The sequence below is a fragment of the Ambystoma mexicanum genome, chromosome 4p (assembly GCF_040938575.1).
Source record: "Ambystoma mexicanum isolate Mex_15411 chromosome 4p, UKY_AmexF1_1, whole genome shotgun sequence".
NCBI lineage: Eukaryota > Metazoa > Chordata > Amphibia > Caudata > Ambystomatidae > Ambystoma > Ambystoma mexicanum.
Window position 1 is genome coordinate 705612991 of NC_090927.1, and position 27007 is coordinate 705639997.

Consider the following 27007-nt stretch of genomic DNA (forward strand, 5'->3'; position numbering starts at 1 on the left):
GGGACACCCCTGCAGCCCCCACTCCCCTTCTTCGGCTTTATGGCATTCGCAGTATTTGTCCAAGCTGAATTTGCACTAAAGTGCATTCAGAATTTGTTTTCACTTTTTTCAAGCAATACCAGCTATTGACTATGCTGGTTAGGGATGACGGTGGTTGTAGTCCAAAACATCTGGAGAGCCAAAAGTTTCAGACCCCTCACCCACGATATCAGAACGTGGGGTGCACTGCTACCAGGTCAGGTTCCCAGACAGACCCCAAACCTGAAAGTAATTTGGTCTGGACCCAGGAGACATCAATGCTAGTGCTATATATGCTCCGCTTGCCACATGATATGATCACATTGTCTATTTTGCCCAGCACACCTATCCGGGGTGCCTAGAAACAGGCGTTCTCTGCACTATACAAGGTGCACATGTGGAATGTGTGCTTAAAGTCAAGGATTACGGAATTCCTCACGTGCAATAAATGCACATCAAAGGACCGTGAACGGCTGTGCGGAAGCTCAAGGTTTGCTGCGCTAATTATATTGAGTGAGGGGAATTAAAAGCAAGCAGGCTTGTGCACACAATGCACGCTGAAAGCACACAGTGCGTGTGTGCTCGTTTGCCATTTCAGCCTCAGGTTACAGCCACCCGATAGGGTCTATTCAGTTCCCAGCGTCACAGTCTTTCAATAAATGCTTTGTTTTCCGGCAAGGAATGTGTCACTTAACCTTGGGAATGAGTTTGCCTGCAAATGGCCCAATTAACCCGACCCATGGAGCTGATTACATCTACCTGGCCACGCTCACATGCTGGATCACGCACATGCGTTCCATGCTCTGCACATATGGGGTGTGGGGTGTGTGCGTTTGTTGTTGGTGTGTGTGTGTGTTTGTTGTGTTGTGTGTGTGTGCGTTTGTTCTTGTTGGCGTGTGTGTATGTGTGTGTGTGTGTTTGTTTTGTTGTGTGTGTGTGTGTGTGTGTGTGTGTGTGTGTGTGTGTGTGTGTGTGTGTGTGTGTGTGTGTGTTGGTGTGTGTGTGTGTATGTGTGGGTGTGTGTGTGTGGGTGTGTTTGTTGTGTTGTGTGTGTGTGTGTGTGTGTTTGTTCTTGTTGGCGTGTGCGTGTGTGTGTGTGTGTGTGTTTGTTGTTGGGGTGTGTGTGTGTGTGTGTGTGTGTGTGTGTGTGTGTTGGTGTGTGTGTTGGTGTGTGTGTGTGTGTGTGTGTGTGTGTATGTGTGTGTGTTTGTTGGTGTTGGTGTCTGTTTTTTGTGTGTGTGTGTGTGTACTGCGCTTCGGCCATGTTGTTCAGTCCTAAATAAATAAAGCCCCTGAAACTACGCAAGGTGTGGCAGCTTTAATGCATGGCTGAGTCAGGCGCTTCCTGATTCCAGGTGTATGGCTTTCCGAGGCCTGTTGGGAAACGATCTCCCTGTTGCTCTATCTAAGAGTGGACGCATCAAGTCACATGCCCTTGTGGTCTCAACCCCTTCTTCTGTGTGCAATGTCCGGGAATGATGATAACATCAGGCTTTCTAGCAAAGACAGGCGACACACGCCCCAGCACTGCCTAGCACAGGGCACGTTATACATACAGTGTCTGCTAGCAGAGCCTGGAAGTGCAGGAAGCCGGGCGACTTAAGGGTGAGGGACGCGATGAAAGGCATTAGCAATGACTGGAGACCAAAGTGCACAACGGAGCGCGGTGAGGATGGCGAACTATATATAGGTGGCAGTGTCGATATGAGTGATGTCGCACAGGGCAGCGCATTCCACGCCAATAAGCAGGAGCAAATACTGCGCGGCCTCCCGTTACCCTTATGGCACAACAACATTGCATCAATGGTACCAGAGGTGAACAACTACATGCAACCAAGACGGGTTTTGCGTTACAATCTCTTCGAAGGCCATGGCATATACATTTTTTATGATTCTCAAAGAAATAATGTTGTAATTCAAATGTATGTGATCACTTTTTAAAAATAATGCTACAACAACGTGATTGGTATAGCAGCACACCGTATTCATGGTAACAGCAAACAAAACCCAGGTAATTGACACAAATGAAGAGAAACGAGTGTGCAATAACTCGGACAGGTGCCCCGCGCCTTCTGGCAGGAGATCTGCCCACAGGGGCAGTGGCGCCGCCTGCGGAAGCATTGTATTGACATCCTGCAGAAGAAATGCCGTTTCTCTGCTTAGGAGAGTATTGTTCTGATAATTAGTCATGTCTACGAGTGTCGTTGCAGCTTTTCGAGTGTGAACCCCAAAGACCTGTTTGTCTTCCGTAGGAAAAGATTCTAGCTTCACCAGACTATCCCCTTTTCAGGCAAACTATTTCCGAGAAGGGAATGAAAAAGGGCCCTGTCTTCCCAACACCACTGCGACGCAGAAGGGACAACTGGCAGGACACGGGGTTCAGCGGGAAATCCAGCAAAGGGCTCGGTAATGGCTCAAGTCCCGGGTACACCCTTTCCAGGAGCCCCCACACTTATTTCACAGGGCACCTTGATATGCTAATTTCTGGTGACGCCGCATTCACTTGGTTTGCTAATGAGTCCCCCCACTTTGTGTTTTAGTCCTTGTCCCCGTTGTTTACAATTTGACAGACACCTTCTCATTTGGGGGCATACAGCAGCCTACCCAGCTACCCCACCCCCAGCTTAGGGTATTTGGGATGCGTTTGGAGACTTCTGACTTCGGGCCTTCTAAAGGTCACTGGGCCACAGCAGACACCCAGCTGTGCATTAATGCACCCATAGGCGCCGTGTACACGAGTGCAGAGGGGGCAGTCGACCCTGTACTCCTTGGACAAAGGTCGTTTTTCCCCAGTGTATATTCTGCATGGATAGGGGCGACCTAAAAATGAAAAACAGAAAAAAGGACAGACTACGGTGCGCGTTTAAATCTCGCTCGGGTGTCGCAGGACTTCCGGTTCCTCTCCTGCTGGTCTGAGGCTCTGCGAGGTGTTCGATTGCATCCTGCAAAAACCGCAGGTGCTGCTAACTTCAAAGTGAGAAGATCCCTCATCAAAGGACCAGTTGAATCTTAACTGAGGGAAGGGGGGGGGGGTGCAAGCCAAAGCTGTTTGACAGTTACGGAAGGGGAAGGTGGAGATCTAAAAGCAGACTGCAGAGGAAAGATAGCTTAACAGGTTAGGCAACGGTTGCTGAAATATTATTTGTTTAGACATGCCTGGGAATCCTATGGCTTTTCCACCCATTCTTGCTCCAAAATGTGCTCTAAAATTGACTGGTTCGACCTGGGGATGGGTGAGGCTCCCTCGCTTCGCTCTCTGCGGGAATTTCTGCGCAGGTAGCGAAAATCAAAAGTTGGCTCTCATGGAAGCATGTTCTGCTTAGTGCTGCTCTGGGGTTTTTGCATTCTCCTGGCAGCCAACCGCTACAGTAGTGCCTCAAAGCGCTCAGAAGCAGGCACTTAGTTGACTCTAAACACTACATAAACCATAAAAACAACCTGATTACGATTACAAGGTGTAAAACGAGCATCACGGTCCCCCCCCAAATGAATGGGCAGGGAAAAACTAACTTGTTATGGCCCGTCAAGCGTTATTTGGAGACAGGTGTAAAGGTGATGTATGTATATGTATGCGATCCCACCGTCTTACCTGGCAGCTCGCTGCGGTTTAGAAGAAGCTGGCGGCAGCCCCGCGGCGGTGCTCCACAGGAAAGGGGCCCGGGACTTCACCCACAGCGCGAGCGCATCAAGCCTTGGGGGAGTCCAGAAACTGCAGCGGATGAGGCGTGCACAGCGATGCACCTTTCCCGCTGCCCTCCTTCCACCGGCCGCTAGAGCTATGCAGGAAATGATAGAGCGCCGAGAGGAATGCTCCGAGGCGCCCTGTGACAGGAGTCCTTGGTCTGGAGCAGCAGGAGGTCACCGCGAGTGTTGGCCCCCTCCCCTGCCCCCCACCCAAACTTTTGTTCGTAGCTTTTTTCTTTTTCAATCAGCTGTTGCTTGGTGTTTTTAGAAGTCCCGAGATTGTGTTTCTCCCCCTCGCCGGGTTCTTCACACACTGTTCGGGCAGGCACGTTGTTGGGCTGAGCTCGCCTGCGCTATATTTATCCGGTGTCCTCTGCAAGCCAAGCCTGTCAACAGCTGAGGGGTTTGGAGCCGGCTTCCCTCGGCTCCCAGCAGCTGAGTTATCAGGGGACGCTGACCGGTGACAGGGCAAGACTGCGCGGAAAGCGCGGAATCGACGTCATTTGGTAAATAGCCGGTTCATGTAGGAAGCACTCGCTTTCTTCAGAATCAACCATTCTGTTAAAACATGTAGATAACTGCACTATAAGCTGTTTTTTCTGTCCTGTCCGAGCCGTTAGAGCTGGGCACGTTAGCTCTGCAGTGCTTACCACTGGTCAGAGTGTACATGGTATATTTCTGCATTGGGCCTTGTTACCTAGCATCTGTGCGGCTGGGGCTAAACGTTTAGTTTCGTGTATTGAATGGGCACAGTACCAGTCAGCCAGTTTCCCGGTGCTCGTTACATAAAAAAGTCTAACGGTCCTGCATCGCTGTTATCAGGCTTTAAGTGGGCCGGGGCTGGGTGGGGGTGAGCACTGGCAGGCTCAGCAATCTCGTTCTGAGGCGTAGCTGGTTACACGTGATTATAACGAATCAAAAAAATAGTGAATAAAATAATACAGAAAAAAACAAATATATACATATATATTTTTAATGGTGGGTACATCCCTCCAAACCCCTGTTTCTCCATGCTTTTAAACCCACCCGAACCACCCCCACACTTTATAACCCATGACCCCACCCCCATACTTTTATTTTTGGTTATTTTTTCACTATTATATAATTTGGTTTTTTTTTCTAGATATAATCACTGCATGCCTTGCGGAGCCCTGCCGGGGTTCACTAATCTCCCCAGGCAGCCCCGACCGCTACAGGACAAGGCTATTTTTTCTAAAGCCCGAAGCTCTCGCTCATGTGCGAGAGGTTCAGGCTTCCGAAAAGAATGCCTTTAACCCATAATGGTGGCGCAGCACCTGCTAGGAATCCCTTCTAGCAAGAGATGCCACTGGGACGGCGCCACCATTGTGGAAAAAAGGTGTGGCTGCTGGAAGCAGAGGTATTTTGTTTCTAAAGCCTGAAGCTCCCGCCCATTTGCAGGATTTTCAGCCTTTAGGGAAAAAAAGCCATTGGCTTTCAGTGGCCCACCTTTTCAGCCTTAATGGTGACACTGCCCCTCCCCAGCCTGGCAAGGTATAGTGCCACCATTTAGGCTGAAAACGTGTGGCGCTGTCCCCTGCCAGGCAAGTGTTAAGCAAATGCAGAGATCAGCACCCTCTCCCCCAGGTGCTGATCTCTACATAAGGCTGCCTGGTGGGGGTGCCTCTAACCCATTGAGTTAGGGCTGGTCAAGGTGGCGTGTCCTAACGATCCGGCAGACCCCCTGCCGTTAGGTCACACCCTCTTGATGAGTCCTGGCTCATTTCCCAGAGCCACTTAAGGCACTGTTATGTGTACACAGTACAACCAGTGGTAGATTTAAGGCAAAGATCCCTGTGCCAGAGGATCGTGGGTAGGAGGGACCTGGGGGTGGAGCTTTGGGTGGGAGGAGTTGATGGCTGTCATGTGGGGTGCATTAAAAGGCCCCAAACAGAAGTTCCTTTCACATGAATGGCAAGATGTTAACCACCGAAACAAAAACGGCATTCGTTTTTTGTTTGTTTTTCAAGTAACGTTAAAGAGCCATGTGGAAAGGGGTCTACCTGTCATTACCAATGGACAAGCAGCATTTTCATTTACAAAGGAAGGAGGAATCGAAGATCCTTGTCACGTGGAAAACAGGATTTTTAAACAATGAAAACAAAAACGGCCTGCACATTGGTTTGAAAACAATAAAACTGAAAGAAACATCACTGCCCACAGAACAATGTCAGGAAAACAAATTATGATGTGTGGGGTGATAAAGAGCAATGTATATTATGTTTCACCTACAAAACTCCAGTGACATTTGAAGAGCCACTTGTCTTCATGGAAAACCTGTTTGTGGTCAAAACTTCACAAAGGAAATCTCCCACTTCTAGCCTGGATGTCACATCTCCCATCTAATGACCCAACAATACAAATGTGCTGCTGAAGGTGTTGAAAGCCTAGTGTCCTCTAGACCTGCTGGCTCGGGAAGCAGGGGCTTCAAGGAAAGTCACCTTTGGCTGAAGCATGACTAATAAGTGTGAAAATGGGGGCACCCACTTCAAACAGCAAACTGCCAACTTCAAAGAGACTCATCAAAAAACCTCTGGTCACAGGCTGGCCCAGGGAGACAGATGGCTGTGCTGGATGAGGCAGACCCCCCATTTGCTGAACATGAACATTCACAATTAATTTAAAAGGACTATTATAATTTAGGCCTTTTCTCAGCAACCATACTGTGGATTCATTTATTTTTTGTACCATTTTTTATGTAATTTCCAGGCGATTTGGGGGATATAAAATACATCTTCCTGTGACTCTGGGAACTGGAATTGCAAGTTAGACTAGGTTTCTAGCTGATCTGAACATGTTCCGAATGTGAGAGTTGGTGAAAAGGAGGAAAAGGAAATTAGGGATATGCTTATTAACTCCCATCTTCATAACTATTGTACATTTTATGGAAACGGCAGAAATGTGCCACATGGGTGTGCTACATCGTACAGATTTGGTGGTCATCTTATCTATTTCCCCACGATCAGCTAAAACAGAAAATATGTATGGAATGGGCAGTTGCTAGTAAAATTATGATGTTGTGATACATAACTAGTTTTCTGGCAAAAAGTTGAAAGGAGTACAAAAGGATGATTACAAATAGCAATTGCCATATGTTGCTCCAAACCCCTAAACAAATCCTGACTTGGAGGCGTGGTTGGGAGGAGAGAGAGGAGTAACTATCCAATCCTAGTGGCAGGGAATATTGCAGGGTGCTTACCCAAGATTGTAAAATTGGTGATGTCATGTCTGCTATATAAAGGGGACTGCACTAGGACAGGGGACCGACAGACACACAAAACCGGGTGACAGAAAAAGGAGAAAGACAGGATGGCTGCTGAAACTTACCATCTAACTTACCATCTGACAGCTGTAGGGAGACACCAGTGGAGATTGCTGAGAGTGCATCTGGGTGGAACTGTCCATTTCTAGGAAGGTCTCAAAGCTGACTGGGTCCTATGGTGGAGAGCGGGAGGCCATCTTTGAGGGTGGAGTGACCAGACCCCTGCCCTATCTTTCCAGAGCGTCCTGAAATACAGCTGGCTTTCTTGAAACCTTAAACAGAGGCTTGCTATGTAAGTAGAATAAAGCCCTGGAAAACCAAAAGGTGGGGGTGTCTGCTTGCCTTGAATCATTTTCCTTTATAGTGGGTGAGGTTTTGGGGGCAAAAGTGTGTAGATCCTTAGCTTATTTAACCAGAAATATTTAATTAATTAATTTCCCATTTGGCAGAACACTACGGGTGAATTGTGTTAAAATTTGAAATTAAAAAAGCTCACCTCCCAGTGTGTGCTGAAAACTATGGCCTATCATTTAATCGGGTTATCCTTCTTGTCCAGCTGACCCCGACTTCCATAAGGAAGAGGGGTGTCTTCTTAAATCAGTCCAACCTTTTATCCAGCTTCCCCAACACAGACCTTTCAGTAAGGGGGGTCTGAAATCCCAAATTCCCCAAAGCATTCACATTTTTCCATCTGACTTCCCAACATAGACCAAAGCAGTGGGGATCTGAAAAACCAAGTGATACATCATCCTGTGTTTATTTTAAACCAAATGTTTGGGGTGAAATTATAGTATGGGTCATTGTAATTATTTTGTGAAGTGAGATTTACAGAAAGGGAATAATTGTTTCTGTGTTCTTTGTAACTAACTTTTGTGATTTATTTATGCTGAGATAATTTGATTATGCTGTGCCATGCATAAAATGGTGTTTTTTGATATTGTGATAATTTCTATTACTGTTGATTGAAATAAATACCAATATATTTCCAGTACACCGGCCTGGTTCTTGGCTCATTGTTAGCTCATGGGGGAGGGATCCAAGGGGCATGATATGTGTCTGAGATAGGGCTAAAAAAGAATCTGTTAAACAGTTTGTTGAGCAACCACTTGAGTGGGGAGGGAAGGGACTCCCTGTGTTGAGGGTGGCTTCTCAATACACAGTTACAGTCATGAGTGCAACAACAATACACTTAAGGGACAACAGTTTAATGTTTTTTAAGTTGTCTTTTTGTACTATTGTAGTTGTGCATTCAGGGCTCTCACCCTGGCTGGAAACAGCCTGGTCACGTCACAAGGCTATTCTGATAAAAATTAGTGATTTGCCCAGTATCACTCCGTTTGTTCAAGCGGCAAATTCGCTATCCGCTTCCAGCCACTCATCCCTTCCAAAACCACATGCTCCTCTGCACCCCTTCCAAAATCTTCTGCTCTCCTCTTCATCTGCTCCCTCATCTGCACCCATCCCTCACACCTTCCATTTGCTACTTCATCTTCCATCAACACCTCCTCCTCTCATCTTCCATTCGCTACTCTCTTCACCTTTCCTCCGCTCACCCCTTTCCCATAACAAAACTATTGCCACAGCATGAAAAATGAAAACTGTACACCAAAAACACCTGAACAAGTGACTGAGCGGTGAATGCCAATTAATGATGCCCTTAGAATAAAAGTTATACACCATGTATTCATTGAGCTACAGAAAAAAAAAACTAAAAGCCCAGAGCAAAGAAGAAGCAAGAGAAATGGTGTAGCAACATCAATCTTCTGATCTTTTCTTTCCACCTGCTTGCCTCCTTCCCTTTGACCACCCTTTGGCACGACTCCCATGTAGTACATGTACCCCCACCATGTCTTCTTGGCATGGCTGGGGAGAAACAAGGAGGAGGCCTCCTCTCCTCTGAAAGAGCTGAACAACCAGGCTGCCAGCCCTTATTGCATGCCCTCTTCTACGTGCTCTGACAATGCCTCCCTGAACACTCTGGTTACTCCCAGGGGGCCACAGAGGAGGGGTTTGGGTTTCTGCCATCTTGTGGAAGACAGGACTACCCAGAAAGCTGCATCATAGAATGGGGCATTTTTTGGCTTTAACAAATAACATTTTAAAGCACAAAACTGCATTTTTAGAGCATTTTGGCAGCACATTGTTCATTGCGTTGAGGGTGCGAAGGGGTGGAAGTATGCAGGCGAGAGAGCCAGGGTGAAACAACATTTGGAAATATAACCAATATAACACCCTCAGGGCAAAATACACCTTTGGAAACAAAATATGCTATCTTGCATCTTGAATATAAAGGCCCTGATTCACAGAGCATTTTCCAAAGGGGTTTTGCCATTATGAAAGACTTTTGTGAATTAGGCCCTAAGTGTCACTATCATCACATTGGACGCAACACTAGTCTATTGAACCATGAGTGAGTCTCTTTTGGTTTAGAATAGACTGCACACTGAATCCATTATAGGGGCAGCTAATTTTGGCAGGTAAGGCACTGTGAGATTAAATGATTTGCCCAGAAACACACACTTTAAGTGGTGAAGCCGGATTCACGCAAAGCCTGAAACGTAGCTAATTCACCTCACATCTTCCCAGCTCAAGTTGGTAAAAATATGTGCCAATGTTTGGGTTTTAAAACGTAAAATATGACTTCCTTTTATACAGATGACTTTAAAAAGTCCAAAAGTCAACTGATAAACCAAACTGGCAATGTATACATCATTGTAGAAACCTTTCGATCAAAAAGAGTAAAAGGGTCAATTTGTTTTGAAGCCTAAACTGCATGAATCAGACCACTTCCGGGTAAAATGGCAATTCAGTGCAATTTTAATTCTTTGCACCATATAGTGGAAAATCAAATTGTAAAACACAGTCAAAATCGCTGAATTCAGTTTTCCAGTAAGTCTGGAAAAGTGTAAATGCCTCCTGCAAATGATTGCGTGAAACTTCTGCACTGGATTCCTTTGCAATCTGTCTGATTTTTACCAGATGTAACGGTCAGGCAGATTCCATAGGAATCCATTGTTTTTGCACTAGCAAAATAAATGTTGTTGGGAGAAAAACAAGTGGATTTGGCAGCAGACCTTGAAGAGTAAGTGAACGTCTTACATCTGCTCTGATCTCCAACTTCACCTGCCAAATCACACAAAATACCGAAGGGCATAAAACGTGGCTGGAAATCATCTTACTGTCACTGTTATCCCCCTGCAGGACCTGGAAAATGACTCCCTGTGATTGGAGCTTTACTGTCCCCACCCCAACAGAAGCCTGGAAGTCCCGCCATGCAAACGAATGAAACGCTACAAGGCCATTGTTTCACAGAGCGTGCAGCTAGTTCTGCAGCACCATGATTTCTAATCATCCAACAATCACACTTAAATAGATTATTAAAAGCTTGTATAATTCTAAGGAAAACAAGTGTCACATCACGGATCACTGGCAGTTACCCCCTCCCATATCTAATCACTTCAATGAGCTGCTGCCGAGACTCGTTGAAAAGACAAGACCTCATTGGATGGCCACGTGCAACCGTCTGTCTTCGAGGTGAGAGAGGCTGGGTATGTGTCCCTTGCCCGATTACTGCAACGTGGGTGATGCGATCAGCATGGCTGCGGCCGTATGTGCAGTTCACGGCACCACACGCGAGTGTGTGAGTGGTTATCGCGTGGGCTCCTGCAATCCCGCTGAGCCATGACAACTACGGTAGGTCCCCCTCATCTGGCAACGAGAGGGCTATTACCGCGGTGTTGTGGAAAGCCACTGACTGCCACGGGAAGGGAAGAAGGTACGAGTCCCACGCTTTAAGTGGGCCGGGGCCTGCCAGGGCTGGGCCCTGGGAGGCTCTGAAATTTCGTTTTGAGGCGGGGCCCTGCCAGGGCCCACTAATCTCCTCTGGCAGCCCCGGCCACTACCCGAAAAGGCATTTTTTTTCTATAGCCTGTAGCTCTTGCTCGTGAGCGAGAGCTTCAGGCTTCAGAAAAAAATGCCTTTTAGCCATAATGGTGGCGCCCCACCTGCGAGGCATCCCTTTAATGAAGTGATGCACGTGGGCCGGCGCCACCATTATGGAGAAAACGTGAGGCCGCTGGAAGCAGAGGCCTTGCTTTCTAAATACGGAAGCTCCCGCGGATTCGCGGGAGTTTCAGTCTTTAGGAAAAAGGCCTCTGCTTCCACTGGCCTCACCCTTTCAGCCTTAATGGTGACACTGCCCCTCCCCAGCTGGCGAGGGGCAGCATCACCATTAAGGCTGAATAGGCGAGGTGCTGTCCCCTGCCAGGCAAGCCTATACAAAATAAATGCAGAGATCAGCACCCTCTCCCCCATTGGGGAGAGGGTGCTAATCTCTACAAAAGGCTGCCTGGCAGGGGTGCCAGTAGCCCATTGAGCTGGGGCTCGTCAAGGGGGCGTGGCCTAACGGGCCATGAAGACCCCCGTTCTTAGGCCACGCCCCCCGATGAGCCCCGGCTGTTCTTAGGCCACGCCCCCCGATGAGCCCCGGCTCGATTTGTAGTGCCACTTAAGGCACTGGTCTCACGTCAGCACGCAGAAAGGCCCCGGGTGTGGCTCTGCAGGCCCTGCATCACCTCCACCTCATGCTGTTCATTGCCAAGCGCCCAGAGGTATTAGAGGGACTCTGGCACGCAAGCGCTTTCTACGTCACCATGTACGCTGGTACCTGTAAAGGAGGAGGAGGGACTCTTCTGCAGAGCGCTTGTGCGCCCCTAGAATTGAGTGACTTTCCGCCACCATTGCCAAACAAAAGAAAGAAACAAATAAATATAGAGGCCAGAAGGTGGGTGTACATGTGCGCACGCGAGTGCTCCCCATCAAGCAGCAGCCTCACTGAGCATTGACCTGGTGCCACGGTTCCCACCTGGGAGCCAGCAACAATCACAGAGACATGGGTGCGGGGAGGCGCGAGCACACAGAGCCTACATTCCAGGCAGTAAGTGACCACGAGAGTCAACAACGAGGGATGAAGAGGATGGGCAGCTGGACCCCCTTTAAGTGGGGTAAGAAATCGAGATGAGGTGCGGCCTCATTTGGGGGCCTCGCTTGCGGGATGGGCGTGGCCTAAAACAGTACACAAACCATAGTAAGGTACACAAACACATATATTAATGCATGTAAGCTTTTATATATTTGTTGCGTACCTTACTATGGTTGGTGCACTTTTCAAGGCATTTTTTTATAAACATATAAATATGTTACATATTTCTATTTTTATAAAAGATGGCTTGAAAAGTACACAATTTAATTCATCTTTTATAAAGCTTTTACGATAGACAAAGCCCGAGACGTCTTTGGCTGTGGCAACGCTTTAAAAAAGATGGCTTGCATTCTGTCAATGACACCCAGTGACATGGGTGGGGGTGGGGGGGGGGGGGGTGGAAGGGGACAAAAGAGCAGCAATGTCCTCTTGTGACCTTCTCGAGCGATGGATCACAATAGGAAGTTACAGTGACTGACAGAAGTGCCAGTCAGCCACCAATGTAGCTGGCTGGCACTTCTGTCAACTTGCCTAATTTGAAGTTGGCGGGCGCAACTCTCGTTGCGGTTGCGGCTGCGGCAGGATACTGTGTCCCACCAATGTTGTGGTGGGACTGGGGGGTACCGGTTCAGCCAAACCTTTTGGAGACTGCCGGGGCCCAGCTGGCCCCGGCCCACTTAAAGCACTGCACCTAGGAAGGAATTTGACATTGTGGAAGGGCGACCCATCCGGATCTGCATTATTTTTCCGTCACGGAAAAGTCAGCGACGGAAAAGTATGCATGAGAAATGTGCGAACCACAAAAGGTTCGCACATTTCCCCATGTGAACACGCATTAAAAACCCCTACATACCCACACACATACCCACAACAGTCCCCACCCACACCCTCAACACACCCCCACCCACACCACTAACATAAACAAACCCTACTTACCTTTTTTACACGCTGAGTCCCTGCGGCACCAGTTCCCTTTCACTTCCGTGATCGGGAACCGACGCCGCAGGGTCCTTTTCTTATATATTTTTTTTTCGGGAGCTGCAGGGGTGTCCCCCACAACCCCTGCTCACTATACCACACAGTATAGGAGCAGGGTGTTGTGGGGGACACCCCCGTAGACCCTGCAGTCTTCTTTATTTTTTTTTTATACTTACCTAACATGCTACTACCAAAGGTTCGAACTTTTGGTGTTCGAACCTTTGGTGGTAGCATTTTTCAGACTTTTTGTACGGTCGGACCTTTTTTTGTTCGGTCCATCCTTCCAGGGTCTGCACTAGGACGTCGGAGTGAAAGGACTGAAAATGCATTCCTCAGCAGTCTCAGGGAATGAGGATGCTGAAACAAAGTCTACACTCCTCTACGTTTCATGAAAAGCAGGTCACATAATATTAAACAATGTACATCCAATTGACAACACCCAGGGCAGATTCTAGCCAAATTGGTGCCCAAGGAAACCAAAAGAATGCACCCCCCCATAGGTGCAGGTCACTCCCAAACTACACTCTGTGCCATGTGACAAAACCTCTCCTCAATATCAATAAATCATTGCTATCCAAATGAAGCTGTTTTCATTAAATTGTAATTCAAGTATTTTACAGAAGAAATCTAAAGTGAAAACACAGCTGTTGCTGCCCAAGTAAATCGTTCTTCTGTCACCTGCTCTTAGGGAAGGCCTTTGCCTGAATGTGGTTTATATTCACACACTGCAGTGTAACCAGCCTGCCGGGGTCTGAGGGCCCACTAACCACTGGCCCTGTGTTGCAGGCATTCTGTTCGTACCACCTCATTTGTATTTCGCAAGGGGCAATACTAGACTAACCATATGAATTATTTTCTGACAGAAGGATATCATTCCAAGATTGACAGTCTTGTACACTGCTATTGTACCTCTATGAGAGTAGTGGTAAAGGAGACAAATAGTGTTTCTGTCTGCTTTGCATTAAGTCACAGAGCATTTCAGGAATATAACAGTCAGGGATGTCATTTGGGGGGCACCTGCAACCCGTGAAGTCTCTTTTGCTACCCCTGTGGTCTCCCTTGCTAGCCCGCCCTAATATATATATATATATATATATATATATATATATATATATATATATATATATATATATATATATATATCTTCAAAGCACTGAAAAAACGTCAGGCTGGGTGAGTAGCACTCTTCATAGTTTTGAAAATAAATAAAGTCCGGACATCCAAGTTGAAAAATAAAATATATATTCCTTTATTGGTGCCTTGCAAAGTGGCACAATGTAGTTAAAAAGCCATAGAAATAAGGCTCTCCCAAAGTGCAAAAAATATGCGCGTTTGGAACGTTATATATATATATAACTAAATTGGAAAAAAAGAACAGGGTGTTCCACAAGTGTAACACTTTGAATAGTGACCCTAAATAAGAAAGAATATGAATAACAGATAATTTGTCTTTCTGGAATTCTATAAAATAATTGCTAGACTCATTAAAGGTTTATTTCAGGCACACGTCAGGTGGTGAGTCACTGATTTAGTCACCTCAAATTCACAATGCAGACAAAAAACGTCCAAAAAGCCTTTAGAGGAGAATAAGCATCCATTTCGGACTATGTATTTTGCTTTTTGCAAGTTGCAGTTATAACATGTTTTTTTCTGCCTTTGTCTCTTTTGCGATCATCGCAAGACATTCCATCTCGGTGTCCTCAGTCACTTGACAAAATCCTTGTGCCTGAAAGCTTGTGTACAGTGTAGAAATGTTTCACCATAGCACAAGAAGCGGCCCTTGATTTCACTCTGCCACAATTAATGCTTTGTTGTAATGTGTCTGTCTTTCCTACCTCCATGGCACGCTGTTCAGGATGTTTGTTTGCATGTATGAGGTAACGAGTGCCCAGAGTACAGGATGCTGTAGGGACGTCATCCCTGTGAGTGCGCTGCTTACCCTGCACTACTCTACATTTTTAATACATAGTTATGAACCCTCCCAATGGTACGTGTTTTGCCAACCGCTGAAGTCTGTAAAGTATATCCACACATGTAGCCAACCTTGCACCAGGTCTGCTGTTAAATCTCAATTACCAGTTTAATGGTATCCACTACAGAGTGTAATTTGCTTTCTTACTTTGAGAACATTGAGACATGTAATTCCTCATTTTACTATAGCCGGCAAGATAGTTATAGCTGGCAAGATAGCTATAGCCAGTAAGATAGCTCATTGGGTTCAGCGCTCGCAGCTGCCATGTCTGAGTGATCTGCAGGTTGTAGGTTTGAATCCCGGCAAGGCCAACACAGCCTTTCATCCTTCTGAGGTTGATTAACGAGTACCAACACAAGTTGAGTGATATTGTATGTATATTTGTTCTATATAAAGCGCTTAAGCGTAAGTACTATATAATAACACATCATTATCATTTGACCATGGACGCCTGCTTACATTCACAGTAATTTGGTAATATGGGACTCTACACACTGATAATAACGCTACATATGGTGATCCATTCTTGTCTGAAATGTATATCACATTACAGTGATATTGTAACCATATTTTTCGTAATGTACTTAGGAACAATGCTATGTGATGCCACTTCCTGTTTTGTCAAGTGGCGAAAGGTCATGTTCCATTACTTCCCATGATGTCACTTCAGGGTGGGGTCAAATGATATCACTTCCTCTGATGTCATCAGAGGTCAAGGGTCATGTGATGCTACTTTCACTACCCCAGGCATTTTGGTGAAATGATGTCCCTGATAACAGTTATCAGAGATCTCTAAATTTGATAAATAAGTCTGCGATAAATGGGTTGTATGTGTGAATCTCTAAATACTTAACAAACACATGGCTTGGTACTCACATCACTGTTCACAACACATAGCAAACAGAGCAGGCCAATGCTATATTTAACAGAGCTGGTATTAGCATCTATTATTGGTGCTGGTCTGCAGCCAGTGAAAATCATGGTGTGGCAATGTGGAAAGGGCGTTTGGCCTCGTGGATGTACAATTTGAAGCAGCATCTTTGATTGCTTTATGTGTTTAAGTGTGGGCATAGTATGGCCTACTCGTCAAAGTCACATGCACAAATCATTCCATTGTGCTATTGTATGGACATGGGACACATCAGACAAAAACAGGCAAATGTGCTGTCACATATAGGAGCACCACAAAGATACCATTAACCAACAGGGTGGTGACTTCTGCAGCACAAAAATCATTGCTGCACACATCACTGCATTTGTTTGCCATGGACTACTGTCTGCATGGTGACACACAATGAGCCCTGCTTTCTTTCCGGATCACTGTGCCAAGTCACATTGAGGAGCCGTCTGGTGTGCACCAGACAGTGGGGTTGGCTTGTTTATGTGGGGTGAAAAGACAGCCCCAGAGCGACAGAGATGGAGAGGCCATTCTAGACCCTATCGTCAGAGTGAAGCTGGCTAATGTGGAGTTCCATTGAAATATAAAAGCCAGTTCAAAACATTGTGTTCCGATATAATGCCTAGTGAATGAACACAAATGGGCATATTTCAACTGTAGTAAAATACAAAGACACAGAATTGAAAGAGATTGTGCATTAGTACTGTATTATTGCTTGCTGTGTCCAATGGAGTCAAACAAAAAGAAGCAGGTGGTGCTGCAGGTGTTGACATGGAAAAGGCACCTTTGACAGATTTAAAACTGCAGCAGTGCACGTGGAAAGAAAAGATACATTTGAAATATGGTGCATTTGGAAGATAAAAAGGAGGAATGATGGCGGACATTTAAGAAATCAGTCAGGTGACAGATTGCGTTCATCAGGAATAAAGAGACTTAATTTTCATCATTTGAAACCACAGCATGTAAAGAGAAAGACCTATTTCATAGGGGTTGAAACTGGGGAGACCATTGGCACATTTTTATTAAAGCCAACTCTAATTCCACTATAGAAAATCGCCCGATCCATTTAAATTGAATTGTGCTGGGAACTGCCTGCCTTAATCCTTTCCATTAAATTGTCGGGAGGGGGGAAGCTGTGTAGATCCTTAGCGCATTGAATTGAAGTTCAATCAATTAATTTCCATATAGAACATCACGGGATGAGTGTTGTCAGACTTCGAAACTAACACAGTTCATGCATGCCCAGTGTGTTAGAGCCATTATACAAAATACAGGACTTGGGTGACTCTACCTTTTGGAAACCCCTGTCTTCTGTACTGAAGGGGGAGTACTGAAGGGGGAGTCTTCTGTACTGAAGCTGTTTTATAAACAAAGCCAATGATTCTGTTTTTCTCAAATAGAGCGGCAGCTCATTCCAAGCCCGGGGCCCAGCCGTTGAAAACCTTCTGTCACCCCCGGTGGATTGTGTAGGTGGAAATACCAAAAGGTCAGGGACGTAATTTCACCACAATGCCAGGGGTAGCGGAAGTGACATCACACAACCATTGACCCCCCCTGATAACATCACAGTAAGTGATGTCATTTGACCCCACCCTGAAGTAATATCGTGGGAAGCGATGGAACACAATCTTTCACTCGTTGACAAAACAGGAAGTGGCATCACATAGCATTGTACACTATGAAAAATTATTATGATATCACTATAATGTGATGTACATTTCATACAAGAATGGATCGCCATATGTATCATTAAGATCAGTGTCTATAGGCCCATATTACCAAATTACTGTGAATACAAGCAGACGTCCATGACCAAATGATAATGATTTGTTATTATATAGCACTTACGCTTAAGCGCTTCATATAGAAAAAATATACACCCAATATCACCCAACCTGTGTTGGTACTCATTTATCGACTTCAGAAGGCTGAAAGGCTGAGTTGAGGCGTTTAAGAACAGACTAAATCAGTGACTCACCCCCTGAAGTGTGCCTGAAGTCTAGCAATGATTGTATAGAATTCCAGAAAGACACATTATTTGGCATTCCTATTTTTTCTTATTTTGGGTCATTGCTGAAAGTGTTAGACTTGTAGCATTCCTGCTCTTATTTTTCCCCCAAATGACGTCCCTGCAAAAGGTCTTGGTCTAATGACCTTAGCGGTCTTGAAGGATTATAGCTTTTAATTTATTCAGTTAGATATACGGGTGCCAAACCCTGTAGGCACTAGAATACCAGGCATAGAAGTTTAAACCTGATACGTTGGTGGATTGGCAGCCAGTGAAGCGTCTTACAAAATTCTGAGACTGATCCGTTCGAGGGTAGTGAGAAGATCAATCGGACTGCAGTGTTCTGAGCCACTGTGAGGCGTTGCAGCTGGTATTTTGGGCAACCCACCAGAAGGCCATTGCAATAATCCTGCCTGGCATTAACCAAAGTACCAATCCCAATTGATCTGTCCCCTTCTGAAATAAGGAGGAGAAGAGGTTTTAGTGTTTTTAGTTGAAAATACATTGATTTTATTATCTGGTTTATATGTAGATTTAAACCCATATTCGATTGCCAGATGCAACCCAAGTTTTTAATGGAATTCCAAAGAGAGAGGGACATGGGGTGATTGGGAAAAAAGGTTTTCTTTTTTTTTAACCAAACACAATAATTTCAGTCTTATTAGGGTTTAGTTGTAACTTATTTCCAAGCATCTGAATATATTCTTACTATACACTGGCCTGCTTCCTAGCTCATTGGTGGTAGAGAGGGTATTTGCTGGGGTGGTGCAAAATAGGTTGGAGGCCTCACTAAAGTTGAATCTGTATAAGAGCTTTGGGTGCGCGCCACCTTGCTTGGGAGGAAGGAATTCCCTGAGTTGCGAGTGACTGCCTAATAAACCGCGTCATTAAGAAAATGAAAAGAGCTTTGATGCTGAGTGGATGCATTTAGTCCATGTCCCAAAGCAGTCACTAGAATGCTTAAACAAGACAATGATAGTAAACCTTCCCAGGCATGCGCCATATGTAACTGAAATGTTTTTTTCCTGATGAGTCCTAATCCAGGGATGTATATGAGGCCTGAATACTATATGTGTGCTCCGAGGGACCGATTCCCTCTCAGGGAGAGGGTACACCAGTTACTCTGTTATTGCCTATGTGAGTGCCCTTGCAAAGCTGTTCCGGATGTACCAGTGACTTGCATGCAGAATCCCATGAACAATCCTGCCGACGGACCATGTTCCTATGGGGAAATTTGATACAAATGTACCTAACCGTGGACCTAACTCTGCTGGCCTCAAAGTTCCACGGCCATAGAGAGCAGATCAGACAAGGTTGGATTGTGAAAGATGTCTGCATTCAGACCCAAATCCCTATCTCTTAGCGAATGCCCAGGAAAAACCACTGATTGGGTGGCCATCAAAACATTTGAATGGGTGCAGCCTTCTGATTGGGACCTGAATTCCTCAACAATGTGTAGTGTCTGCTCTACTTACCTGCAGGCCCTAAGGCAGAGGTCTTCAAACTGTGGGGCGCGCCCCCCAGGGGGGCGCAGCCGCATCCAAGGGGGGGCACCAGAGCCCAGCATGAAATGTACAAATAAATAAAAATAAACAAGTATTTTTTTTCTTTTTTTTTTAGATTGGAGGAAATGAGATGGGGCAGCTCACGTGGTCAGACTGGGTCATAAAATGGTTTTAGGCACCAATGAAAAAATGGCCAGCAGTTGCAAATGGATATTCAGTGTTTAGTCACAAACTGTTTGAATAGTACCCAAGGGGTTGTTTTTTGTTCAAATGTAAACAAATGGTGATATTTAAAGAATATTTATTCAGCAACAATTGTCAAAACTACTAGCTGCATGGTGAAGTAACTCCTCAAACTGGCCCACATTGGCCAAGAAAGTGGCCCATTTTTACTGGCCTACACTAGTATGTTGCATTTTTGGTACGGTCATCTCCCTATTGCCCTATAGGCCAGTCCAAGCCTGCCGGCTCGTCCATAATGGGTGAGGGGGCGTCCACCCACTGGCCACCTTTCCCATTATGGAGGAGCTGAGGAGACAGCCCAGTGAAACACTGAGCACTCCCTCAGCTGCTTTTTCCAGTTGAGGGAGTGCTCCTGGGCTGGCTGAACTGTCAAAGGGAAACTCTGTTTGCCTTTGACAGTTCATTTCCCCAGCCGCACATGATCACTGAGCCACGCAACGCTGGGGGTGCTTTGCTTCGCCAGCCTTACATAGCTCATTGGAAATGCTGGCTGGGGCACTGCAGGTATGTATGTGCGAGGGGGTGCTCCTGCGCCTCCTCGCACATACGGGCAGAGCAACCTGGAGCGGGGCATTTTAGCAACCACGCGAGGTATGTTTATGGCGATTTATTTGTTATTTAAATGTGTATGGATGTGTGTTTGCTTGCTAGGGTGGGGAGAGCCCAGGGTCTGTACTGGGAGTAGGGTGCGGTAACGGCACGCAAAGGTTCATAGCGATTCTACATATTGTCCATCTGCCACTTTTGGGGGGGCCCGGCCTGCCCAAATTTTGCTCAGGGGGGCCCAGCCCAAAAAAGTTTGAAGACCACTGCCCTAAGACCAGGCTCTGACTGGCCTACAGTGAAACAGGGCAGGGTTAGAAAGTGAGGGGAGCTCGGAGCCATTTAGCTCCATCTTCTAGGCAAGGAGAGCCTGATTAGCTTGACACCAACGGCTAGCAGGAGCTACTTTTTTTCTATGCCAATTCAGGCAAAAAGGCATATCTATGTTAATTTAACTATGGGGGTCATTACGAGGTAGGTGGTAAGGGTTTACTGGCACCGCTAAGGGCACCGGTAAGGGCACCGGCGCCGGTAATCCCTTACCACCCTATTACGAGGTCCCTTAGCGGGTCCCTTCCTTAACGCCTGGTTTTACTAGGCGTTATGGAAGGGACTCGTTAAGGGACTTCCGAGCTAATAACGGTACCGCAAATTGCGGTACCGTTATTAGCTCCATCCCCATTCCCATTGAGCCCTATGGGGACTCAAATGGGAATGGGGAATGGTTCCCGGAATGGGGATTTACCGGGTCCTCCAAGGTGGGAATGACCCGGTAAGTCCCTATTCCGAGAATACGGACTCGGAATGCGGTAAGGGGGTAGCCATGGCGCTAATAGTGCCATGGCTACCTCCAACCTCGTAATGACCCCCTATGTGTATTGGGGACCATTTTTAAATACACATTAGGACACAACTATATGACAATTAAAGCTTCAGAGATGCCAACTAATGAACAAAATTATAAAGTTCAGTTTTATGAACTCTATGTACTAGTTCCTGGTTCCTCCATGGTAGCTGGTAAATACTGGATAAATGCTGGATACCCAGGAGCTGCCTTTTTGCTCGTGCTTATCCACACTTAATTTTGATCCTTGAAGGGCAATGTCCACAAAGCAGGCCCAACATACATGGGTGGGCCATTTTTTGGGGCGAAGTGGGACAGTTTTACGAGTTACTTAACTGTGCAGCTAGAAGCTTTGACCACTGTTACAGGACCACTAGTCCTTAAAATGCACACATTGAAACACATTTCCTAAAAGGTCCCTTTGGGTTCTACTCAAAGTCTGTTACAAAAGGAATGAATTACCATTTGCAAGTGTGAGCTATTTTTTTTCATGGGTGCCTTAGCCATTTTCATGCCCAGGTCAGACCCTGCCCTGGGCACTAGTACTTGAAAGAGGAAAAAGACACTACACCACAGATGGAAACAAGGATGCACTAGTGGAGCCTATCGCTTCCCAAGACCCCTCCTGACCCCGGAAACTGGACTTTGACCTTTAGTTAATGCATTACGTTTTACCCTGCATTCCTTTCCATGGCATCTCCTTCTCAGCGCTTGAATGCTCAGCCATTGCTACCAGAAGGTGAGCTAAGGGGAGCGCAAGGAAGTGCCTGTCCTGGCTGGAGCAGTTAGCCACTTAGAACCTACTTTAGGCTCCTGGTGAACATATTCTACTGCAACATAAAGTGCGATTTAAAGGGAGAGAACGATTTCTCTCATATAAAAAAAGGTGACAGTACACCACCCACCCCCAAAAAACGAGAATGAGTAATACAATAAGGATACGCAACAAAACCGAAATCCCATTGACATACACAGTCATTTCCGGATATGTGTATGCTTTGGTCGCTCGGTGTTTAGCTGGTCTTCCATCGAAAACAAGAAATATACAGCTCAGTTTGTGCAATTGTGCTAGGGTGACCAGATTTAAAAGGTAAAAAAACTGCAACTAACAGAAAGGTTGGATTAACTCTTGAAAGTGACTGTCAAGGCACTCCACTTCAGTAGCGTTTGGAGAAGAGGGGGGTTTAAGTGTTAGTGTTCAAATAAACACATTTGATAATTAATGTATCACAAACTAACACTATCCTAAATTGTAAAATGCAGCATTCCTTCTGTGCGAGATTGTGCATTCCTGCCTGCCAGCCATGAAGACCTATTACAAAAAACCGGGACCACTGCAGTTTCCCATGGGAACATAATTTTGAGAAAGGGAGGTAGAGTACCAAATACCAGCACAGTCCCTGCAAAACCAGGACGTCTGGTCACCCTAAAGTGTGTACCTTTCAGAGTGGCAGAGGGGAATTCCGTAAGCAAGGGTTCTGGGTTCCAGGCAAGCGAGGCAGGGTAAACGTCGAAGATCACACAGGTCAATGGGAGAGCTGGGACTCGAGACGTGGAGGGACTGCCACACGACAGGAGGGGATCTTGCGATCACAGACACGCTGCATGCAGAGAGCAGGGCTGGACTGGGAACTAAAAGAGGCTGTGGAAATAATTACTGGGGACCAAAAGAGGCCCTGGAAATAAAGTTCAAAGTGGCCCCATATGACACATTTTCAGCAAACCCAATGCTTTTCCTATGAGAAAATGTGGAAATACCACAGAAAAGAGGCCCAGGGTGCAGAGGCCCACTGGGAAATCTCCAGAGTTCCCTAAAGGCCAGTCCACGCCTGGCAGAGAGCATGTGCCACTTCCTTAGAAGCCAACTTGCGGAACACGTGTGACATTGATAGGAACAAATGACAGTTTCACACTAGCTTCCATGTCGATATTCGATTTCCAAGGACTATGTAAAATGCATGCCCTTTTAGGCAATCCTTCCAGCATAGCATGTTACACACAAAACCTTGCCTGGGACCTTTAAATACAGAAGCAATGCAGAACTGCTATGGGTGGTGGTAGAGATATATAACTAGGACCAAATGTAAACACCGCAGGTAAGGAGCATCATGCCTGTACCCTGTAACCAAGTTATTGCAAGTAACAGCGCCTCAATGCCCCTGGGCTGCTTGCGCGCTATATAAATATAAATAAATAAAGATATTGACCAGTGATACGTTTTAGTCTGTCTAGCGTCCTCAACTCTTGTCATTTACTTTCTTTGTTCGCTCGCTAGCTGCGTAAGGGTGTGTTGTACAAAGTTTATTTTTAACAAGTTAACCAGCAGGCCCTCACTCACCCCTTTAGCCCCCTGCCAGACCTTTAACCCCTCACCCGCCATTGTTGCTACAGTTGCACATGTGAGGTTACAGGTCCAAGACTCGAACATTTGTGTACTTGTGGAAAACCGACAGTGAGATGATGCTTTTGTCCCCAAGCAGCTGGGCACGAAACTGGTGGCCAGGGCAGCAATCGTGCCTGCCCCAGGCCCATTTGAGCCCGCTCCAAGGCAGGCGATTGCACCCAGGGCAGCCCCCCAGGCCAAGAAACGGGCTAGACAACTTATGATTATAAGTGTCCCTTTATAACACACTTAATACCAACGAGTAGTTTCTAAGCGTGGGATCGGCATTCAAACCTGTGTTGCGCTGCATTGTCTTGCTTCCGAGACAAACGCGTTGCCCCTGAGCTATCCTTCCTCCCCACATGCAATGCAGTGACGGAGGCTTTTGCAGCATATTTCAACCCACTAGTAAATGCTGATTACGGACGCTTTGATTTGAGACAGGTGTGCCAGATGGAAGGTGAAGCTTAGACTCATTCTACGCGGGACTGCACCGTTTCACTTTCACGTGCACCCTTGTGCATGAGGTAGGCGAGGTTCATGCTCAACTGGTTCAAAGGTGTTTCTTTGTGAAGTTGCCGAGACAGAACCTGAGGGAACCGAATACCCCCTTTCAAAGGATCCTGGAACTTGACTGATCCCGAGAGTTCACAAATAAAAGGGGGTCAGACATGCATGAATACTGATAGAGGAAGAAGTAAGTGCCACTGTAAATCCCAAGTCAAGGGCATGACCCCCATGCTCTGCTTCCAGCATGCATATTCAAGATTCATGCTACTGCTGTGATCGGCTGATGCTGCATACAGGCCAGTGTCCCGAGAAAGGGCAAACATGCATTCAATATGACAAACAGCACTATTTTGCAAGGGTCTGCAGGTCGCAAGGCCCGCCTTAGTGGCCTTTTGTAAGACAAGCTGTGCAGTGACAAAATTGAAGAGTGGAGTCCCCTGATGGAGAAAAGCAAAAGATACCACTGGTGAGGATGACTTTTTCATCTCTGTGGCCTCTGGAGAGCCAGGAAAGAGACATGAACAACCATGACGCACAGTACGAATGCAAGGCTAGACCCCCAGATATGTGATTGACATCGGGGCATCAGTGAATGCCATAGACAAACCCCCCTTAAGAGCAATGCACACGAGACAGCTACTCAAACTCTATACATGCACATGCTCACCCTTACCATGAGTATGTCTTCAACAGTGGATTTGCAAAATGCAGCGGCTTCACTTACAGATCTTATGCTCCTCGCTCTTAGTAGTGGTTTTAGATAAAGTGATCCTAATCTGGCATAACCAGTGCAGAGAATACACAGTTTTTTAATTTTATTTTATTTTATTTGGCAATTGGTTTATTACAAACCTTTGCCAATTCGAGTAAACAACAAGATGAGGAAGGAAAAGGAAGGGAAGGGGAGAAGGGAAAGAACAAATAAAAAGAGGGAAAAAGGAATGATAGAGGATAAAACAATCGACAGAGATGAACAAGTATTATCGCATAACCAGTGATCGGGAGCTACAATCTTTCTTGTTTTTCCTTTAAAATTGATCTATCTATTTCGTTCATAAAAAATGACAGTGGAAAGGTCATTCTGAAGTTGTCACCTTTGCACAACAACTTCCACCAATTTTCGACTTTTTGATTTCGAAATTTGCTCAGAAGAGCACCTAGGAATTTAGTTCGCTGAACCGTCAGTTCTGGGCAGATGAGCGCTGGGTGCATTAGGGTTTTTGTCTGAGCTTTGCATAATTTGCAGACATCAGAGTCTCCAATTCCCATTTTTCTTGGTGTCAACACTTGATTCATCAGAAGAAGGTTCAATCTGATGCGTAGCAGCACATTTGTCTGATAGGGGCTGGGAAATTTGGTCAGATATTTCAGGAGCACGTTTCTTGTTTTAGTGTCTGTTATTATATAACCAGAAGGGTTATGCTTCTCACTTGATTCAACAGTTATAATCCAGTCCCAGTAACAGATTTTTCTCTTCGCGGCATCTGGATTTTTCATAAGGAGACCAAAATTTATATCAGCTTCTGCCATTACTGCTAAGCATTGTTTGGACCAAAGAGTAGGTGCCCAGTCATGGGATGCCCTATTGTCTAGGTGAATAATATCATATTGCTTTGGTCGAGTTTGCAGAGACAATGGGCCTCATTACGACCCAGGCGGTAAGTTACCGCCTGGGCCGTGACTTTACCACCATGGCGTAAACTACGTTTACGCCATGGTGGTTGGCGGACTTACCGCCCCATTCCGACCTTGGCGGGGCGGTAAGTCCCCAATCCCCATTTACCCTTCCCCATTCCCATTTTTGCCCCATAGGGCATAATGGGAGTGGGGAAGGCGTTAATTACGCCACCGTAAATTACGGTGGCGTAATTAACTCCATGGTCCCTTAGCGCCATGGATTTTAACACCTGCTAAAAGCAGGTGTTAAGTCCGCCATGGCGCTAAGGGACCTCGTACTCAGGCGGTAAGGGTCGGCGCTGTTTACGCCGCCGTAAAACCCTTACCGCCTGGGTCGTAATGAGGCCCAATGTCGTAAACAGGGCGATAGATTTCCACACAACAGCAGCATAAATCGAAAACAGGACTAGTACTTGTCAGATGATAGATATGGGAACGCATCTTGGGAATTTTTGAATTTTTTCTAGAACATACCCTCCAAAGTATTCCATGTCTCCGATGTGAGGCATAAGGACGCTTCAGAACCATAGGTAAATATGGGCATTACTTTTTGTTTGTAAAACCTATTTACTGGCAGAAGTGAAAATTTACTGAATTTGTTGTATATAATGGTCGCTTGATTTGCCAGATTCTTTGTTTTCCATACCAATTCTTTTATCCTTGGTCTATTGTTAATGCTAAGATTTATATCTAAACCAAGATATTGCATGTTGGACACCTGAGTTAGAATTTCATGGCCAATTCGAATGGAAGTTGGAGTATAGCGGGCTTTTATTGGTTCCAAGATTTCGTCTGGACAGCCCCAGGTCTTCATTTTTTTCCACAACAGGGCTCTATCGATACTGTCATAAGCTTGTGCCAAGTCTACTGCAGCAACGTAGATCTTTGTTTTATCTTTTAGAACTCTAAGTTTGAGAATGTTTAAGATAAACAAGTTCAGCAAGCCCTTGATAAATCCTGTTTGCCTCTGGTCAAATTGGCCTGAGCTCACAACCCAGGTTTTTAGGCGATCAAGGATTAAAGAGGTGAATAGTTTGCCAAGAACGTCTAGTAGTGCTGGTGGGCGATAACTCTTCGGATCAAATCTGTTGCCTTTTTTGTAGATGGGGTTGATGACTGCGGTTTTCCATGAGTCTGGGATTTGTTTATTTTTTTAAGATTGTGGAAAATAGAGTGAAGGAGAACTCTGTCCACTCTTCGGGGATCTTCTTGAGCATAGCATTCAAAAGGCCATCCGGGCCTGGTGCTCAAGAATTACTGGTTTTCCGAATCAAATCTTCAATCTCTTTCTTGCTAAAGGATAGATTCAATGGAGGATTAGCATCTTGTTTTACAGGGGATATGTCACTTGTAGGAAGACTAACAAGTATGCTAAAAAAGCACACCCATGAATCTTCATGAATAGGATTACTCTGCAGCGGTATCTGATTCCCATCTAATTTGTTCAGCCTGAGCCACAGAGATCTCGAGTCATTAGAAGCCA

The 27007-nt window shown here is 45.8% G+C and overlaps 1 protein-coding gene across 1 annotated transcript in view; it reads right to left on the bottom strand.

The window, feature by feature from the left end:
* FILIP1 (filamin A interacting protein 1) overlaps window positions 1-4071 on the bottom strand; it is a 708753-nt gene extending 704682 nt beyond the window's left edge. Inside the window, exon 1 of the mRNA XM_069606267.1 lies at window positions 3608-4071. The gene's annotated coding sequence lies outside the window, so the exon portion shown is untranslated. The remainder of the gene's footprint in view (window positions 1-3607) is intronic.
* Between the last annotated feature and the right edge of the window lie 22936 nt (window positions 4072-27007).